General features: G+C 45.0%; 1 protein-coding gene across 1 annotated transcript in view; it reads right to left on the reverse strand.

The window, feature by feature from the left end:
- LOC135378484 (proton-associated sugar transporter A-like) overlaps positions 1–11,890 on the reverse strand; it is a 160,965-nt gene extending 149,075 nt beyond the window's left edge. The window contains exon 1 of the mRNA XM_064611537.1: positions 11,722–11,890. The gene's annotated coding sequence lies outside the window, so the exon portion shown is untranslated. The remainder of the gene's footprint in view (positions 1–11,721) is intronic.
- Between the last annotated feature and the right edge of the window lie 8,902 nt (positions 11,891–20,792).

Below are 20,792 nucleotides of genomic sequence, written 5' to 3' on the forward strand. Positions count from 1 at the left end.
TTTGTAAACAAATGACATCATAGTGTTCGACAGCGCCACCAATTTGGTAGAGTTGAACTACGCTCGAAGCTAGAGGCGAACAAGGTCGCGCCCGAAATCCACGGTCTTGAGGGGATTACGATGGTCGCTGAAAGGGACGCAACCTTCGGTCCTACTTTTCTTTCAATAGGAGGCATCGAGCAAGGGCCCATTCGTGGAACCCAGCCCTCCCCTTCCAGTTTGTTTCGGTTTCAGTGTGTGTACCAACGTCATGATGAGATTTCTCGGGTAGAGGTCTATTGAATGGCGCTTGGATTATTTCAGATGGCACATGGACTAAAACAGACTCGAAAACCTGTAGAGTTACTGGTGTAATACACACAAGCATTATATGTGTGTTATATATTATGTATTATAATGCCTCAGAATCAAAGTATTACGTATAAGTATTATGATACCAATTTCTAGGAAGGAAGGGAGTTGCTCCAGGACAGAAGCCGCCGATATTTCGAACAGAGAACAGTCTCTGTTCGAAATATCGGCGACTTCTGTCCTGAGGCAACTCCCTTCCTACATCTCTACCGGTTCGCTGGATTTCTACCCACCAATTTCTAGGGAGTATTATATATTAGTATTATAATACAAAATATGAGTATTACGACCCACCCTTGCACACTCGTAGTGACGTATTTTTGGATTTGTTTGTAGAAAGCATGGTTTTAGAAAGGAGAGAGGCAGTCTCCCTCTCCCGGAGTGCTCAATGGCCATCACTCGAAATTGCGCGCTCGTTATTGACGGTCGTCTTGATATATATGCAGATGTCGTCATCGTTGCTCCGAAACTTATCCGCCGGATCCACTGCATATCAGAGGTTTCGATTGGCCTCAAGCGTTTTTTGCGCTATTCCCTCATATTAACTCCAAAACGAAACGGGCAGAAATTTTTGATGTATTTTATTGCTTCTTCGGAGTTGGTTGAAAGTACTGTTCGTGGCGAGCGAACCTTACCACTTCCATAGCGTGCACACCCAGGAGACATGATGGCATAGAGTCGAGGGGAGGCGTTCCAGGCGAGGGGGATATCCTGTGAATGGCATACTACGCGGAGTGCCCGCAAGAGTTCATTGGAGCACAAAAGCGATCAAAATACCTCAGTGCAAACTTGAAAGCACACAGGGACACTGTTAGAACAACACCTGTACACAGCACTTCATTTATATTGCTTTTATAATGCATACCAACAGGCCCGGATATGGACACTTATGAGCGAAAGTTACGAAGATCAAGTGTTCTTTTCCAACGGAATTAGAGATGGTAAATTAGAAGCCCTTTTGACGGACCTTGTACCATCAAGAACAATGCCCACAACGCTTACGACACAGAACGACTGTTACAGAATGGGACTACAGAAAGGAAGATAGCTATGGCTATGCAGATCAAACGCTATCGCGAACCCTCTCATTTGGAACATGATTTTGACCTCAGCGAGCTGTTTCAAGAGGATGTCCAGAATGAGCCTTCACCTGAGCAACATTCCCAAATTCTCCCACATAGGGCAGTTCCCCTTGCTTGCAAAAATCCTGTGAACGTACACGATCGAAACCATTGTATTGCGGTGCTGAACTGTCAATCTGATACAGAACCCGCATATTGTTTCCGTGATTGTGAATTCATGGCTCGCAACGACCGCGTTGTGTACAGAGAATCTAGAATGTATTGAGGTATTCACGGCTAGGGGTACACCCACGGTTACCGGCAGATACCCGCGCAATTTATGGGATTTCTAGGTAGAAATTCATAGGGTTCATTCATTCAGGGCTATTATCATAAAATACCCTAAATAGAAATATACACAAAGACAGGAGCGGTGCAGTTTTTGTGGGGTCACACAGTATGCGCAGAATTCATTAGTGCAACACTCCACTTCATATACCAAATTACCCCTTCCAAATTACTGAAAATGTCAAAAACGATTCGAGAAGATTACAATATGCAGGTCAACTGAAATTATCCCCTATTTACACACTGTATTGTTGCCTTTGCGCACAGCTTCAACTTAGTAAAAAGAAACAGCAAAGTCAGTGAAAAACAGCTAGCTGACATTAGTGACATAATGACTCCTAAAAAATTAAGATACTATGGTCTTTGTACAATGCTGGACAAAAGTTTACGGAACACGCTCCGGCGCATTCCTTCCTCAGAGTGACACGCTAACAGCAAATAGTACACCTGGTGTTTCAGTTAAATTCCCGGGCCAAAGAATTCAAAAACGGGTGCACCAATCGACGAACCTTCTTTTTTACAAGTATCACTCCGATACCACCTACAAGCCGCGCACCGTGCGAATGAGTGGGAGGCGCTCATTATTTAAATGAATTAGTTTAGTAAACAACATAACAACTAACTAAAGCAGGGCGCTCTCGGCATTAAAATAGGTACTACCCCTTTGAGACTTTCAGTGGACACCTTTTAGAAAAATAAAAAAAAACACCTTTGCGCTTCACTGCGACCAGCCACGACGAAAATATGTAAACCTAAAGCAATTAATTACTTCAACAAATGATCCGCTTCGGTACACAGCAGATTTTTTCTCTAAAAGGTGTCCACTGAAGGTCTCAAATCGGTAGTACCTATTTTAATACCGCAGCACCCTGCTTTAGAAGTTATCTTTTATTTTACGAAACTCATTTGAATTCTTATTTAAATAATGAGCGCCTCCCACTCATTCACACGGTGCGCAGCTTGAAGGTGGTATCGGGCAGATACTTGTAAGAAAGAAAGTTCGTCGATCGATGCATCCGTAGGGTTCTTCGTTTTCGGGTTTTATGATTTTGCAAATTCGGGGAGTAAATATCGGGTGCTACTTACACACGAGAAATCGAGTGCGACGATATCTGTTTGATATGTCATCGGGGAATTTTCGGGTGAAACAAAAGGTATGAAACAAGCCATTGCTGTGACACTTGGACCAGAAACAAGAATCTTTATATTTCCGCTCGGAACTGGGGCAGTGAATGACCGCGGTATTCAAACACTTGCCCGAGCTCCACAAAAGCTCGTCTTTCACTCCTGCAGGAGGGGATTATAAAAGTAGGACAAATCGGTTGTCACGAATAGCTCTCTTTGCTGATATTATGATTCACTTTCCCGACGGTTTAGCTAGAACGACAAGTTGAAGGACCGTAAGGATTTCGGGTAGACATCGAGTTTTACCCGAAATCTTGCAAACTTGTTCGGGGGGAGCTATCGTGAAAAATCGGGTTTTACCCGAAAACGAAGAACCCTAGCCATCCGTTCGCGAATTATTTAGCCTGGGGATTTAACTGAAACACCCGGTATACCGTACGCTCCTGCATACGGGGGCTGGGCATGGGCGTTCCCAGGAATTTTTCCAGTTGGGGTGGGGGCAAGAGTGCAAACCCCCGCCCCTTACCACATCTTTTTCTGGATGCGGACGTTGCGCGCTTTGTGGGTGTTCAGAGGTTCCTGTCATGACATCTGAGAATAATCATTACGACCTATGACTAAAGAGTGCACTATTTTCACAAATGACCTTGGAGTTCCAAGAGGGGGGGCACGGACCCCCTTGCTCCCCTCTCGGTACGCCCGTGGGCTACCGAGGCACATGTCTGTACGGTCCCATTCGCTGCTCGCGTGCCACTCTGAGGAAGGAAAGCGCCGGAGCGTGTTCCGTAAACTTTTGTTCAGCACTGTACATAAGTGTGTCACTATTTAACTTGTAATGTAAGAATTAAGATAAGCCCATCTCAATCCTCATAATAGTTACAGTGCTAGTTTAGCAAAGTGTACGTGTGAAGACTAGGTTGCTGTGTCCGTAATTTGTTGAGGTTGAAGAGGCACAAGTAGTGCGCACATGCGTTTCTGCCCAACCTGGACAGGGGCTGCACTACGCGGGACAAAGGTAGAAAACAATGCCCGAAAAAAATTAGGTTTTATTCCTAATTCTTCATTCTTATAACTGTTTTCCTTTGCTTTTCTTCTTTTACCGTAACTTCGTCATTAATTTTTGAATTTTCACTAGGTTTCATCGAAGAAAATACCCCGAGTATGTAATCTGTTCTCACATATCTGGAGATGCCCGGAGATGTATGCCTGGAGAGCGAACTGCAGGCCTTGCGTACATCTAATTCATCACTGAAACATAAAACCCGTTCTTTACGCAACTGTTTAAACGCTTAATAAGGATCGAGCGCGGCGTGATAATCTTATCTTCCACGGTTTGGACGACAACCCTCATGAAACATGGGCTGAAACGGGGAAAGTTGTGATTGAGGTAGTTACCCAAAGGTTACAACTGGATGTCTCTGGTGATAACATAGAAAGGGCACATCGCATTGAGACCTTTCCCAGGGATAAGAAAAGACCCATCGTTGTCAAGTTTGCGTCGTTTAAGGCAAAAGACAACGTATTACAATCCCGTATCAAGCTTAAAAACAGCCCTATAAGCATTGGCGAAGATTTTTCAGTTGCCACTCGCCATGCTAGAGAGAATCTGGTTGAACATGGGAAAGCCAGGAACGTTCCTTTTCGGCTGCGTTACAACCGGCTATACATCGATAACAAATGCTACATGTACGATTCTGAAACCGACAGTGTAATCGTTTGCGATACCTCGTCACGTCCATTTTTTATGAGTAAACCAGAGGATGTTCTCTATTCTGCTCGTGTAAATAATGTTGATTCTTGTGCATCAACCTCTTCCTTGCAACCTGTTTCTCATTGACTGATTTTTTATGTCCACTTGAGCAATGTACCTCAACGCATTTCTGTTCTGTTTACTAACGTAAGAAGTGTCATGAATAAACGCGATGACCTCTATTCCGTCATAGATACATGTAACGCCTCGATAATTGTTTTAACTGAGACCTGGCTATCAGCTACCATCACAAACGCAGAGCTGTTTAAATGCGAACATAATTTTATAACTTTTCGCGCCGACCGCGGCTCGAGGTCTGGTGGTGGTGTTCTTATTGCTCTTTGTGAGTACTTACAACCTGTCTTACTAAATATTGATCGTGATCTCGAATTACTTGGGGTGCGAATTCAGTGTCGGAATGCGCGTTTTGTGCTGGGTGTATGTTATCGTGCACCTTCGGCGGATAGATCATTTGTAAACAAACTCCAAGACACTGTGAACATGATTGTCGTCCGTTATCCTAACGTATCGTTGATTTCCCAATATCATTTGGGACAATGAAACTCCTAGCGCTGCTCCGCCCTACTCTGAAAGCGAAGAATTCATTGATTTGTGCCATGATTTTAACCTGACCCAACTCGTAAAATTACCTAGCAGAGTAACCGCTACTACATCTTCAACGTTGGACTTGGTACTTACAACCAAGCCTCACCTTATATCCCCAATGACGTACCTGCCCCGCTTAGCGATCATAAGGTAATTCATTTCATGCTTAGCGCATTCGACATTAAGGGACCAACAGTATGTAAGATAATCAAAGACTATATGAATTCAGATTTCATTGCTATCAATAACCTGTTTGAACTGTGGCTGTCTGACTTCAGTAATACTTGTTCATCTCACTCTGTTAACCACAATTGGAACTCGTTCAAGAGTTTTTTGAACATGTAATGGAGAAGTATGTACCAAAGCGCAGGATCACCACCAGAAATTACTCGCCGTGGTTTAATAGACGTATCTATAGACTAGACAGGAAAAAGCGCCTTTATCGCACAGCTAAGCTAAAGGGTGGTACTTCACATTGGGAGGCGTACATCTGTGCTAAAGATCTATATAGAGATGAAGTTTGTCGGCCTAAAACATCCATCTGTAACGAAACCTTATCTTCAATGTTGCGCGATAATCCAAAGAAATTCTGGTCTGTGTTCAAGGACAATACGGAACGGAGTATTGTACTTCATAATGCAAATGGTGACGCTGTACCAGGAAACGAGTGTGCCTCTCTGTTAAATCAAGTATTTGCACTGTCTTTTTCCCACTCGTTGAGTGTTCATATGCCATGTACCACTCGAGTTTGAGTTTGATTATAGAAAAAAAAACCGGAAGATATTGAATTCGTCACTGACGAATTCTGCAACTCCCACAAAGGAAATGAAATGAATGAAAGGAGAAAGAAAAGAAAAGAAGAAGGGTTCCCAAGGTGAAAAGCTAAAAATAGAAAGACATCACCCCTCCCAATCACCGAACTGTACGTGCATATGCGTAGCTACATCCCCTACAAGTGAGCTGAAGTGCAAGAAACAAAACTGGAACGGGGAACTCGACGACACATGCCTAGCATGCGGTCCTAAAATACAGATTCCATCTCACTGCTCACTATGAATTTGACAAGCGCTGACAATGCCGCATCTCTCTTCCCGGGTTCCCATACACCCAGCACCTTCACTATATCGAAGGTTCTATTGTCCAAGCGGTCTAGAGCAAACTTCAATGTAGCCCTTTGGGATGCGTATCTTGTGCAGTGCATAACGATGTGTTCCGTGTTTTCCACAGATGCACACATTGGACAGTTTGCTGAACTAGCCCTGCCGACTTTATGGAGAAACTGTTGACCGTACGGAACGTTAAGGCGAAACCGATGCAAGAGTGTTTGTATAGGTCGCGGTATGCTGGACGGAACACGGAATTTAAGATCCGGGTCAATCTGATGAAGCAAGGATGACCGCCTGTCGACTTGTAACCATTGCCTTCTGCAAATGTCTTCCGTCAGCAACTTTAACATGTGCTTCACATCTGACGTGGAATATATCACCGTGTGTTCCGTTGACGATAGGTGCGCTATATCCGCCATCTCATCTGCAGCTTCATTACCGCGTATGCCAACATGTCCAGGAATCCACTGAAGCAGTATGTCGTGGCCAGTGTCTACTGCTTTCTTGTATGCGATGAGAATGTCCCGTACTATTGGAGCCATACAGCCACTTCCCAAGAATGATGTTATGGCTTGGAGGCCGGCCTTTGAGTCGCAATATATGACCCATTGCGCAGGCTCCTGGCGTGCGGCCACATACTGCATTGCAAGCTGCATGGCTACCAATTCCGCAGCTGTCGACGATGTTCTGTGGGAAAGCCTTGCCATTCCTTCTCTACTATGCTGTGGTACAACGAACGCTGATGAAGACCCAGATGTTGACGTCGACCCGTCTGTGAAAATTGCGGTCCTAGCACGATGGCTCTCCATCAGAGACAGACAGTACTGTTTCAACACTGGAGATGGTAGTGAAGCTTTTTGGTGATATACGCCAGGAACAGTCAGCGCGATACGAGGAAGTTGCAGTGCCCACGGAGGATCGACCGCCGTTAATGTCAACTGTGCTTTTGGTAAAGCACTGCGATATGGAGCTATCACGTTGATGAATTGCGAATTTCGACGTGCCACCTTCCTTGCAAGGGGGTGTTTGTGATGCCGCGTGCATAGACGAACGTAGTGCCGCACTGTTTCCTGCGTCCTTAGTACATCTAATGGAAGTTCTCTGGCTTCTACTGTAGTTAGGACATTTGACGTTGCACAAGGTACACCGAGGCAGACTTTTAAGCTTTTCGATAGTACGCTTTGCAGTGTCCTCTCTGACGTGTCGCTTATTCCATGCAGTACGGGCAAATGGTAGGCCATCATCTGCCGAATAAGTGCCTTATGTACGGCGAGAAGAGACGCTGTCGACATTCCCCAGCGGGAGCCGCTGATGCGCCGTAGGATATTGATGCGTGCGTCAGTTCTTTCCCTGAGGTGTTTAATGTGCGCAGCCCACGAGAGCTGCGAGTCGATTATTACTCCCAAAAACCGGTGATGAGACACTCTCCTGACTGGCTGGCCGTCAAGCTTCAATTGAAAAGTCTTCATTTTCTTTCGACTGAATGGAAGAAATACAGTTTTCTCGACTGATATGTCCATGCCCCTCTCCGTTAAGAAGGAGACCGTACAATCTAAGGCATTTTGAAGGCGCTGCCGCAATGCGGGCATCTGCACACCAGAGCACCATATACAGATGTCGTCAGCGTACATACTAATGTGCACGTTCTTCGGCAACCGTTGCGGTAGGTTCGCCATGACCACGTTGAACAGCAAGGGACTCGACACGCCGCCCTGTGGCACCCCGCTTGATAGGCCATGACTGTCACTATTCCCGTCTTCGGTTTGCACATACACTGACCTTCCTGCAAGGTAGTCCGCTATCCACCGTAGAGACCGACCTTGTATTCCTAGGCTATACAGATCATATAGGACGTGGCTGTAACTGACGGTGTCGTACGCCCTTTTGATGTCTAAAAATGCCGCCGCTGTCGTGCGACCTTGCGCGCGTTCATGTTCTACGAAGGTCACCAGGTCTAGTACGCTGTCCATAGTGCACCTGCCCTTTCGGAAGCCAGACATGCATTCTGGAAGCAGCTTTTGTGTCTCGATGACCCATTCCACTCGACTTAGCACCATCTTTTCCATTACCTTACACACGCAGCTCGACAAGCTAATTGGCGTGAAGGATGCCATAACCCTGGGAGATTTCCCCGGTTTCAGCAAGGGCACTACTCTGGATATTTTCCATATCGCAGGAAGTTTGCCCTCATTCCAGCTCTTATTGATTAGACATAATAAAGTCTTCTGAGCGTTGATGTGTAGGCTACCTATATGCTTGTAGGTAACGCCGTCGGGACCTGGCGACGATTTACATCTTCTTGAACTTGAAGCGGCGTCAAGTTCTGCTAGGCTGAAATCAGCATCCAAGGCCGCACACCGCGCGTTATCGGTCAGCACAGTACTCCGTTTGGCATGTCCCACTGATACATGATATGCAGTTGTCGTGGATGATAGAGATGGCCTAGTAAACAGTTTGCAAAATTCATTCAGTGTGTACCACTCTATTTAATTGTTCACCGATGGACCCGATATTATTCGATGTTGACGGCATTATGAAGGTCATCGACTCACTCAAGTTATCATCTAGTGCGGGCATAGATGGTATTAATAGCAAATTCGTTAAAAGCACTTCGCTTTTCTGAGCTGCTGCTCTTTGCTTAATATTTCAACAGTCTGTTGCTGAAGGGTGTCTGCCCTCAGATTGGAAAGTAGGGAAGGTGATCCCGTTGTACAAATCCGGAAGCCGCAATTCACCCTTAAATTACAGGCCCATCTCAGTGACAAGTGTACCATGCAAAGTTCTGGAACATATCATCTTCTTCCACCTTGTCAGTCATCTTGAATTTCACTCATTTTTCAACCCATATCAACACGGATTCCGTAAGTCATTCTCTTGCGTAACTCAATTAATTTCACTTACACATGACCTTGCCACCATTCGTGACCGCGCATCGGCAGCGGACTGCATTTTTTAAGACTTCACTAAAGCGTTTGATAAAGTCCCCCACTTTCTTCTTATGTACAAACTAAATAAACTCAATATTGATGGGGACGTGTTGAATTGGGTAAGCTCATTCCTAACCTATCGATACCAGTTCGTTTCTGCCAATAACCATGATTCAACCCTACTTCCAGTTTCCTCCGGTGTACCGCAGGGGTCTGTACTCGGTCCACTACTCTTTCTTGTATATATCAACGATCTCCTTGATTCAGTTAAGTCATCCATCAGGCTGTTTGCTGACGACTGCGTTGTTTATCGTGAAATCATAAGTGACACAGACATACAATCTGATTTGGCAGCAATCACGTCTTGGTGTCAGAAGTGGTCAATGGCTCTCAATATTAACAAATGTAAACACTTGAGATTTACACGCACTCAGCGCGTGTCCACACCATATTATCTTAATGACATACCGTTAGAGCAAGTAACATCTTATAAATACCTTGGAGTAATTTTAACAGGCAACTTATCATGGAAAACGCATGTCGAGTACATTAGTAACAAAGCTAATCGGACACCTGGTTACTTGAAGCGTAACTTTGCCCGCGTCCCTAGCCACCTTAAACTAACTCTCTATACGTCTCTAGTTAGACCCCAACTTGAATATACCTCTGTATTGTGGCACCCTCATCTTTCCTCGCTCACCAAATCACTGGAACAAATGCAGAACAGGACCGCACGTTTCATACTAAGTAACTTCCATCGCACGTCGAGTGTGACATTAATGAAACAACATTTATCGCTATTGAAGCTTGAAACACGACGAAAAATCGTCACCCTCACAATGTTTCACAAGATGTACTTTCACAACCTTGCACTTAAACGTGAATTAGTATCTCCCCCGCATTACACGTCAGCTAGATTAGATCATCTGCATAAAGTCCTTGTCCCGTCTGCTGTGACGGACACGTTCGCCAATTCATTTATCCCCCGCTCATCAGCTGCTTGGAATCACCTTCCCTCAACAATCTGTAACATTACTTCCATCACGCAGTTCCATATCGCACTAACGGATCATCTCGCTTACCTCGCATAATCATCTTTAGTTCTGTTTCGATTTGTTTTGCTTATGTATGTGTACAAGTAGCGCGCTCCTATTGTATTATTGTATTATAGCCCACTCCCCTCTGTAGTGCATACCTTGAGGGTAACATAAATAAATGAAATAAATATCACGTGGTCTGCTGGCCTTTCATCGGAGCACTTTTACTGTTATTGTCTTCTATTTAAGTGACTGACACAACGTGCCGAACCGAACACAAGGGTGTCGAACCGAAAAATGTACGGGCTCGGTTTGGGTTCAGCGATTTTGGTTCGGTTCCATTTCACTTTCTGAGCAAAGAAATAACGGTTCGAACCGGTCTGTTGGGGTTCACAACGGCTCAGTGCACTGCAGCAAATGTGCAAACATTCTCTGGTAATGTACTGCAGTGTGCGGAACAGGATGCAAGCTTTCACACGAACACATTAAGTCAGCCGCGTTTTGACATCAAGCGTTTATTTATTTAAGATGTGCATGATGAGTTGGTGACAACGTTTGCGCGCTGCGCATTGTTGAACGCAAGCAGAAGAAGAAATAAACTGTTAGGAAAATAATGAGTGCGTCGTTTATTAGTATATTACCTACGCCACAGGCCTCCAGCGGGCGAATGAATGTCGCAGCGAAACGAAAATAAGTTTCATACTACAAAGTTAGAAACACGACTCACAGTTGGGGCCTGACCCAAACATTCACACACAACGCGCATGAGCAAAAGGATTATGAGCCGCGTGTACCACATTCGCATGAACATTAGCATCAAAAAAGGCAGTTTTAGCCTTCGATTAGGGTGCCCTTACATCTTTCATGTCATCCTCTATCAAGCACCTTACGAAAATAATTATAACAATAACGCTGAACCGTTTGCCGAACCGGTTCCGAACAGTACGTTTCATTAGTTAAGATTCCGGTTCAATTCCCCCGAGATGGCAATAAAAAAAAATAGTGGTTCGGTTCCGGTTCGCGAAAAACGGTGATTCCGGTTCGCTTGGGTTCGCTTCACTTCCGTTACCCTGCATTCGACACTGAGCATTAACGGAAGCAGCACACGTTCGTGGAAATGCGTTCAGTTTTCTGATTTGTTTCGCAGTTTTATTATTTGCGACTAGAAATTCAGTGTTGCTGCAGATGGCGGGTAATTGCGAGTGTGCCTGCACTGCGTCCGCGGGTAGTACGAGTATACCTGCATCATACGCTGTGGGTTACAGGTGCAATATGTTTACGAATTTACTTGCCCGCGTGCTTCTCTAACAACGTACACTGCCAACATCGCTAGTCGACTATTCCCTTAAGTATGAGAAGAGAGTGTGACATGTATTTCTTGAAGCCAACAACTCCATCGTAGTGACTTACCCGACGTCAACACAGGTGGATCGGTCGAACCCCTTTGATCTGTCTCCGCGCTAGATGCGAAAGAAAGCAGGTGGGAGAATGAAATAGCTGCGAAAATGTAGGGAGTTTCCAATCAAGCGATTGTCCCTTCCTGAACAGGTTTTGTTATTAGCTCTCTCACGGCGCTCACTTTTTCCTCCTGAGCGCCAGAGGCGAATTTATTGAACAGCTGCGTCAACCGAAGTCCACCTGCACGTTGTGGCTGAAAAAAATGATGCGCGGGAAATGAGCCAAGTATTTTCTTACGCTCCATATTTTTTTCACTTTTTCCAACGTCATTATCACGAGTTTTGTTCCGGTGATCACAGGGCTGTAATAACAGCTCGTTGTGTATTCTGTTCGCGACAATGAATGCCATTTTTTGCAGTGCCATGCAACGAAGGCGCAACCTATGGCGTTTTATTCTCTCCCTACACTCTTAAAGGGAGGCCTCGGGACAAATCGTGATTCTTATAGTGACTGCGTAAATGAGCCCGGTATATTCTTCAGGAATGAGAAGCGAAATTGGTTTGGAGGTTGCAGACTCGTTAGCGAACTAAAAAAACTGGGAACTTTTATCGAAACCAACGCTCCAGAAGGCTCCCTCCCCACCCTCCTATACTCTCTGTGACGTCACGGGTTGTCTTGCGCGGGCCGACGGCTGCCGTCCACTTCACTTTCGGGTACGCGCTTGATAGCTTCTTCGTGCGACATGCATAGCGAGTCACCTTCCTCGATTTCTTTAGTGGTGGTGGTGGTGGGGAACTACTTGCCGACTGCAGCAGAACCTATACAGGGTGTCTCAGTTAAATCCCCGGGCTAAATAATTCGCGAAAGGGTGCACCAATCGAAGGACCTATCTGTCCGATACCATCTACAAGCTGCGCACTGTGTGAATGAGTGGGAGGCGCTCATTATTTAAATAAAAATTCAAATGAGTTTGGCGAGATACATAACTTCTAAAGCAGGTCGCAGTCGGCATTAAAATTGGTGCTACCCCTTTTGGGACCTTCAGTGGACACCTTTTTGATAAAAATCTGCCACTGAAAGGGGTAATTTGTTGGAGTAACTAATTGGTTTCAGTTTGCCTGTTTTATGTCGCGGCTGGTCGTGGGGAAGCGCCAAAGGACGCTCTTCCACTCCCTTATCCTTCAATGAATTAAGTGTTCTTGAGCTTACTTCGCAAAAGGGAGTGCTGTAGAAAAAGTTTGGGCTAGTGTTGTGCTAGTGGAAAGCATGCGATATCAAGGTACTATGTGATAAACTGTGGTTCGTCCGTGCGATCATAACAGAGAAAGGGCGCATATCAGTCAGATAAGCGGGGTGGGGGACTGGCGAAGAACTAAGCTCAAGAACACGCAATTCATTGAAGGATAAAGGAGTGGAAGAGAGTCCTTTTGCACTTCATCGCGCCCAGCCGCGACAAAAATATGTAAACCGAAACCAATTAATTACTGCAACAAATGACCTGCTTCGGTCGCAGATTTTTATCGAAAAGATGTTCACTGAAGGTCCCAAAAGGGGTAGCACCCATTTTAATGCATACAGCGCCTTGCTTTAGAAGTTACGTTTTTTACGAAACTCATTTGAATTTGAGCACCTTCCACTCATTCACACGGTGTGCAGCTTGTAGGTGGCATCGGGCAGATACTTGTAAAAAATAAAGTTCTTTGATTGGTGCACCCGTTCGCGAATTAATTAGCCCGGGGATTTAACTGGGGCACCCGGTATAGGGTTCCTCAATGCTAGCTCACTCTGAATAGCGCGTCTGCTACGAATTTCCGCCATCTTTACGCCCACGCGTAGCTCGTGATGCGCTCACAAAAGTGTAGTTATACGTTTAGCTACACGCTACATTTTGGAGCTGAGTAAAATTCATAGCAGAGGAGGTTTGAAAAAAGCGGGCGAAATCGGTACACAGCATTCATTCATAGTTAGGGTGGGCGTCAACATGGCGACCTTGCGGCATTCGCTTCTATAAAGGGTGACTCCACCCTACATACAGGGCGCTAGTATTCATGCACCCTAAACCTGTACAGAACGGCGGGCTCCAAGAATTCCGGTGACGTAAAGAGGGCCGGCGAGAGAAATTACGGGCCCCGGGGATGGCTCATGCTTGGGCCCCCTCCTCATGTCCTGATAACAGAGTCCAAGTATTTCAGGCCTTGGGTCGTGGGGACCCCTGAAGTGGCCTGCGCCCCAGTGCGGCATCCGCGACTGCCCCACCCTCCTCGCCGGCCCTGGACGTGAAGTCCAGTGTTGCTGGACTTCCGTAGAAAAGCGCCGAATCACTCGAATATTCGTTTTCTAATTGTCTATGCCACCTGTGGACGAGAAATTGTGTCCACTGAAACATCATACGGTATGGATTGATGTAGCGTTGTTACTTTGGCACGATTCTGGTGCGGAGTCTCCCTTAAAGGGGCTATGAACTGTACCAAGCTAGCCTGCCGACTGTGTCGGCTCCAAACTGCGATTCTAACTTCTCGGCTGTGACACCGTTTGTGTTGATGAATCCGATAGGTCCGTATCTTCACCATATATAGCACGCTGTTAGCCAACCATCATCACCAATGACAACGTTCTCGCTCCTGGTTTGTTGATAACGGGAGGCGGAGTGTGTTTTTGTATTAACGCTGCACACGTTATGAAGGAGAAATATTGTGAGGCCGACAACGGGCTTTCATCACCACCATCACCAGGAGAACAATAAATTGTAAAGAGAATTGCGAAGCGTAGAAGAAATATATTACCCCTATTTACACCTGCAACTAAATACCTGCAGGTAGGAGTCTTTACATCCTTCAAGGGAGAACGCTAAAAGGTGCAGATCCCGAAACTAAGCTTGTTGCATGTTACACTTTAGTACAATCTATTCTTGACTATGCTTTTTTCTTTTCTTTCATTCAGGGGCTATTACGAAAATCAATGCAATAGCACAGATTCAGAGAAAAGCGATCCGTTTTGTTTTTAAAACGTATTTCTGTTACGTTTCTCCGTCATATATGCTAGAGTCACCTTGTGTTCCTATACTGTAAGGGCTCAACGCCTAGAAATGCTTTGATTAAACATGTATAAATCCGTCAGATTACTTCCGTATGTCGCAGATATACCAAGTTCTCGTACAGGTCTACGGCACCAGAGCGACGTATTTCTTGGTCGAAGCGGCACCCTAGCAGCCAGACTTGTACGTATCTTGAATACGTACTCAAAATACAATATTTTAAATACTTTTTCCGGTATTTTGGTACTCTACTCAATACTTTTTTGCGACAAGTATTTTTAATGTATTTAAAATACTTTTTTCGGTATTTGCAACTCAGTACTCAAAATACTTTCCTTCCTCGTCAAGCCATATCCAGCACGCTTCCCGCCGTGCAGAGATTTCCAGCTCACTGGAATTTAACCCCCCTTTTCTTTTTCTTTTTTTCGGGAATGCGGGAATCTGTCATTTAGCCTCTTGTACAATAGGCTGGTCCCAAGCTTGGCCTTGCTTGTGAATAGCAAACTTCGTCAGAAAACCGTTCCTATTCATATTGCCAGGTGAATCATCAGGGGATTAGGTACAAGATAATCCCGGCATTTATTTCCTTGGTCATCAAAGCAATAAACATGTGCCAGAGATCGAAAGACCCGAACCGACATACAGGAGGGATTACGAAGTTTTGGGTCAGAACATATCAACAAAGTTTACTTGCGTTCACCAAAGTTCACCAAACATTACTTGACACCAAGACGTTGCAAATGAAAGATATGCATGGCTGATGAAGTTTATTCCCTTCATTTGTAAGGCCACGTTCAGAATACGCGTTTCACTTACTGCTAATACTAAAGTACTTTAAAGAGTATCTTAAATACTTCTTAGAGTGTTTAGTACTCTACTCAAATTACTTTCAGTTTTGAGTATTTTGTACTCTATTTTAAATACTTTTTCCGTAGAGTATTTAGTATCTTATTTTAAATACTTTTGCGCAGTATTTTGTACAAGTCTAGCAGCGAACGGGAGTGGACACACTTACTCTGAGGTGCATGGGGTACCCTGCTACCTGTTTGCAGCAACGGTATCGCTCCGGTGACTATATACACCACTCCGGTGTTCCGTAAACTTTTGTCGGGATCTGTACCAAGCACTCAAAATACAGGGTGTTCCACCTAAAGGGATAAAAAATTCTAACTGGCGACATACTCGCCGGAGGCTTGTGGGACTTTCGGCATTTACCTTCTGGAAACTTTTGCCACCATCGAAGAAGGCTTTGGACAATTTTTAATTGCGGGAAATTGATGTTTGTCAATTGATGATAGTGAAAATTTACGATGCAACGAAATTATGCCGAATTTGATGGCGTGGTAACTCGTTGAGTTCAACTAACCGGCTAAATGTACATAGTTTACATTCTGGGCATGTGTCGTCGAGTTCCTCGTTCCCCTGTTAGTTTCTCACAATTCAGTTCATTTCTAGGGGATGTCTACCCATGTGCACGTACAGTTCGGTGACCGGGAGGGGTGATGTTCTTGTATTTTTATCTTTTCATTTTTTCCTTTCATTTCGGGGATCTTTGTGGGAGTAGCAGAATTCGTCAGGTGACGAATTCAACATCTTTCGTTTTATATATATATATAAAACGGACCCAACTGACGAACCCAAAGGCGACCGCGTAAACCTTGTTCTTACCTTTGGTGCAGGCGCGGGTAATATTAACAGTATCCTCCACCGCCACCATAGCATCCTTCTGCAATCTGAACGGACACGACAAATATTTGCCAAGGAGCCACGAGTTACCTACAGACGTGCCCGCAACCTTCAAGATAGACTAGTCAACTCCAAAGTTCCCAAACCATTAAGACCCCCGGTGGGATGGCCTTCCATGCAATGGTAAAAGATGCCAAATATGCAAATCAATGCAAAGCACGGCAACGGTCAAGAGTACAAACTCCGACTTCTCCCTTAAAATCAATGGCGACTTTGACAGTAACTCCAGTAACATTATTTACATCATTCAATGTACAACATGCTCCGCGCAATATGTAGGTCAAAGTAAAAATTCATTTAGGATTCGATTCAATAACCACCGATCAGATGTTTTGAAAAAAGGTAGCCTCCCGGTTTCCCGCCATTTTAGTCGACCCGGTCATTCTATTAGTAACGTCGCACTTTTTATATTAGAGTCAAATTTCAAATCCGATCGCTGCAGAGAGCAACGCGAATCGTACTTGATCTACAAATTCCAATCTCTAATAAATGAGGATAAAGGAGTGCTATCAACTGTAAGAAGCATATCCGGATAACGTTTTTTCTGGGTGTCCTCGGAGTGGCCGCTGCCTGTTTTCTTCTTTTCTTTACAGCTGGACACAATGACGCTAAGAACACCCCGGACAACAGGTTTTCAACGAGCGCGACCCCAGACCTTTCTGGAACTCCAAGGCTTTGACACGTAATTTCCCCGGCCGATGACCCAGGAACCTTTCGGAACATTCCAGAACATGACTCACATGACTGACGACTGCCTCGCAGTGGAATTGTACCGGCTGTGACGACACTTTTGTAACCTTTTAAAAGACCTTGTACATATATTTTCGTCTTACTCCCGAAGAAGGCGGAGCTTCCGCCGAAACGTAGACTTCCCCAGACCCTTAGTTGAAATGCCAGCTTAATAAATAACATTCCCCCACTCCCTACTTCAGTCTTTGGTGTCTTTTTCCCCCTATCTATATACAACATCCTGGTCGTTCGAACCTCCATTTTGTAGCGTATATATATATATAATCAAACTCAAACTGAAAGCTTACACGTTTAAGATTGTTGCTAACAAGATCATTGCGGCGGCTGACGCAATTACTGGGTGTGATGGGCGCGTGCGGGGGAGACGGAAATATAGGGGTACGCGTACCATGTAGGGTTGCCACCTTTCGGAGTGCAAAATACCGGCTAAGGGAGAGGAGGTGGACTAGAGGGAAAGGAGGAAATGTTCGCGGGAAAGGGAAAGTGGGTGAGGGGTGGAGAGTATACAAAGAGAGAGAGAAAGAACGAGCGTACCCGCTCAAGACAACAATGATAATAATATTTTTTTTTAAATTCCGTGTTTGCGCCGCGAAGCAACTATGGCTATGAGCGGCGTACACACGTGGCGAGATGGAGAGAGGATAGCAGGAAGGAGTGGGGGACAGAGGGTGATAATAATAATGAATAACTAAGAAAACGACTGGTGACTACGGAGTTGCGTCTGTGCTCCAGATTTATTCAAGCTGTAGTGGAATGTTGAAAGGAAAACCCCGTAAAAACCCCTATGAAAGGTGTTGAGCCACAAAATACCGGCAAAAGGCTGCCGGTATCACCTTCCTTCCGGCAACCGGCAGAGCGAGCAAATAACCGGCCCTGCCGGTACAATACCGGCCTGGTGGCAACCCTAGTACCATGCGGACAGTCTATCTCGCGAACGCCTGAAGCTAGGACGCCGATCGAGGCGTCGTTGAGAGCGCAAGAAAATGTTCTACCTGGACGTTAAGGATATCGGCTTCAAGAAAAATAACCAAACTTTTATAGATTTGCAAAGTTGAAATATGAAAATTTTGCCAGAATGTCGGCAAATATGAAACTAAAATATTATCAGAATCGAAGGAAACGGCAATCAGAAGAAAGGGCGGCTAAAGAGGACCCCGAAAAGACCCCAAAGCCCAGCACCGAGCGATCGTGAGAGCTACGGGAGCGCCGAAGAAGACTATTGGCGCAGGCAAATTCGACTGCCGGCACGTACAGCGATCCCTTACCAGCGGGGCAACTACGACTTATGCGAGTGTGAAGGTGACCTAAAAGACGATGGAGTGCATCCAGAAGGGGGATTAGCACCATGGAGGAGCCAGTGCCGAGAAAAGGAATCGGAGATTGTGACATTTTCGTGTAAAACACAACAGCTCGGACAAGACTGAGCCTGCCCCAATTTTTCTTGTGACGTGAACAGGTCTGTAAGTTCGGTTTGGTTGCAAGGTCAAAATTTACGATGGAACGAAATAACACCGAATTTCATGACGCGATAACTCGGTGAGTGATAAACCAATAGGAACAAACCGGCTAATTTCAGATTCAGATTTCAGAATTCAGATTCAGAACCGGACTCTAGCTAACAACATCATTGCCACGGCTGACGCTATCTCTGGGTGTTGCTGGCGCGTGCGAGAGAGACGGAAATGTGCGAGTATGCCTATCTTGCGAGCAGTCTGTCGCGTGACGCTAGGACGCCGATCGAAGTGTCGTTGGGAAGCCCTTGAGGGGTACTACCTGGACCTTAAACAATATCAGGATTACACAATAATTAAAATTTTATCAATGTGCAAAGTTGAAATATCAAAATTTTGCTAGCATGCCGGTGTATATAAAACTAAAATGTGATCAGGATAGAAGGAAACGGCAATCAGAAGAAAGGGCGGCTCGAGAGGAACAACAAGAACAAGAAAGAAGGAAATATCGTACTCTTTGGCGCACTGTCCCAGGTACTGAAAGTCAAGTGCAATGGGTGGGTACGTGACTTATCAGTGTTCTTCAGTTTCATGGATCTGTTCAAGGCCTTCAACCTACCCGTCCACCCCCATTGCACTAGACTTTCAGCACCTTGTGCTGGCTGGGGCCAAACTCGTGTGAAATGCGATAGCATTAGAACAGACGAAGGACGACGACTCCATTTCGGATGCGAAAGAAGCACATTTTCGGGAGTTTTAACAGGTCGCAAGTGCTGTAGGAACACGATACAATAGAGGAGCCGATTCAAGAGGTTTGTGTTGTGTTTGTTTGTCTGTTTGTATGTTCGCGCCTCAGAATAATTACTTTCCAAGAATAAAGGAAGCTGTAAAGCAAAGATCCACAACATGATGTCAGCAGTTTCAAAGGAATCAGGTGTTGGGCTTATCGTGTTTTAGGAATCGCTCTCGTAAAGACCTTCCAATCTGCTAAATCTCCTCCGCGGAAACGTTTCTTATCATACATACATACATAAATAAATAAAATACATGAGTGTTCTCGTGTGCAGCGAGCCATTTCATAATGCCTATTTTTATGCCTAATGCCTCGTTTTATTACGTGATGATGGAACCGGGCATCATTATTGCGTGAAGGCCTTTGCTGTGTACTATTACGTTCGTACGATTCACGCAGCATGACATAAAACCTGTATAGGAAATCCCGCTTCTTACTTCGTACGGCTGTATTAGAGACACGAGAAACTATTCATCGTGAAACTACGTCATGGTCATTTCTTTGAATTTTACCGGGACATTCAGTAGAGCAAATAATCACGCCACTCGGAAAGTCATTCAAGGTCCCCTATGTTACGTATTTCCGACGATTGATTTATTTGTTCCGTATACTGGTACGTAATTCCCAGGTGAAGCACCGTTTGGGCTTGCCATAATGCCCTGGATTACTTACAAATAAAGCTTCCTCGCGAGATATTACATTAGTCACATGGGAATGAAGCGGAATGAGGTAAGTAAGTCACAGAACAATTGAGTGTTTGTCTAGTCTAGTGACTCTGCAATGCAGAACAAAAATATGACGAAATTAATGAGAAAGGAGGACGAGGGTCAGTAAAAGGGCGGTTTCACACTACCGTTTTTCTCGTCCGTTTTTTTAAGGGTCGAGAAACGGATCCTTTAGAGTCTATGGCGATATTTACACATATATGTTTCTTCCCGGACCGTGTATCCGTGCTGAGAAACTCTCGGCGTGTCTTATTTTGGCCCGTTCTTTCACGCAGTCGACTCGTTGTATAAGAGCGCCGTTTCACACAACCGAATTCCTCGTCCGTGTGCATCATCCTGATATTGATAAAAATAAGAGATAAATGAGAAAGGGTAAGAGAGGGTCCTTTCACGTACCCTCAGGGACAGCGGCTTTACCAGATAGGCGAGACATTTCTGGTGACTCTAGAATTTTGAGATCCGACTTTTTGGGCCTGCCATTTCACTATTCCGTGATTTCAAGCCATGACTCTCGGACCATCATAACCGCATTACTTTTGCCTGCCGTGGCTGTGACAAATCATTTACGACACGAAATGCCGCAA

The sequence above is a fragment of the Ornithodoros turicata genome, chromosome 1 (assembly GCF_037126465.1).
Source record: "Ornithodoros turicata isolate Travis chromosome 1, ASM3712646v1, whole genome shotgun sequence".
Lineage (NCBI taxonomy): Eukaryota > Metazoa > Arthropoda > Arachnida > Ixodida > Argasidae > Ornithodoros > Ornithodoros turicata.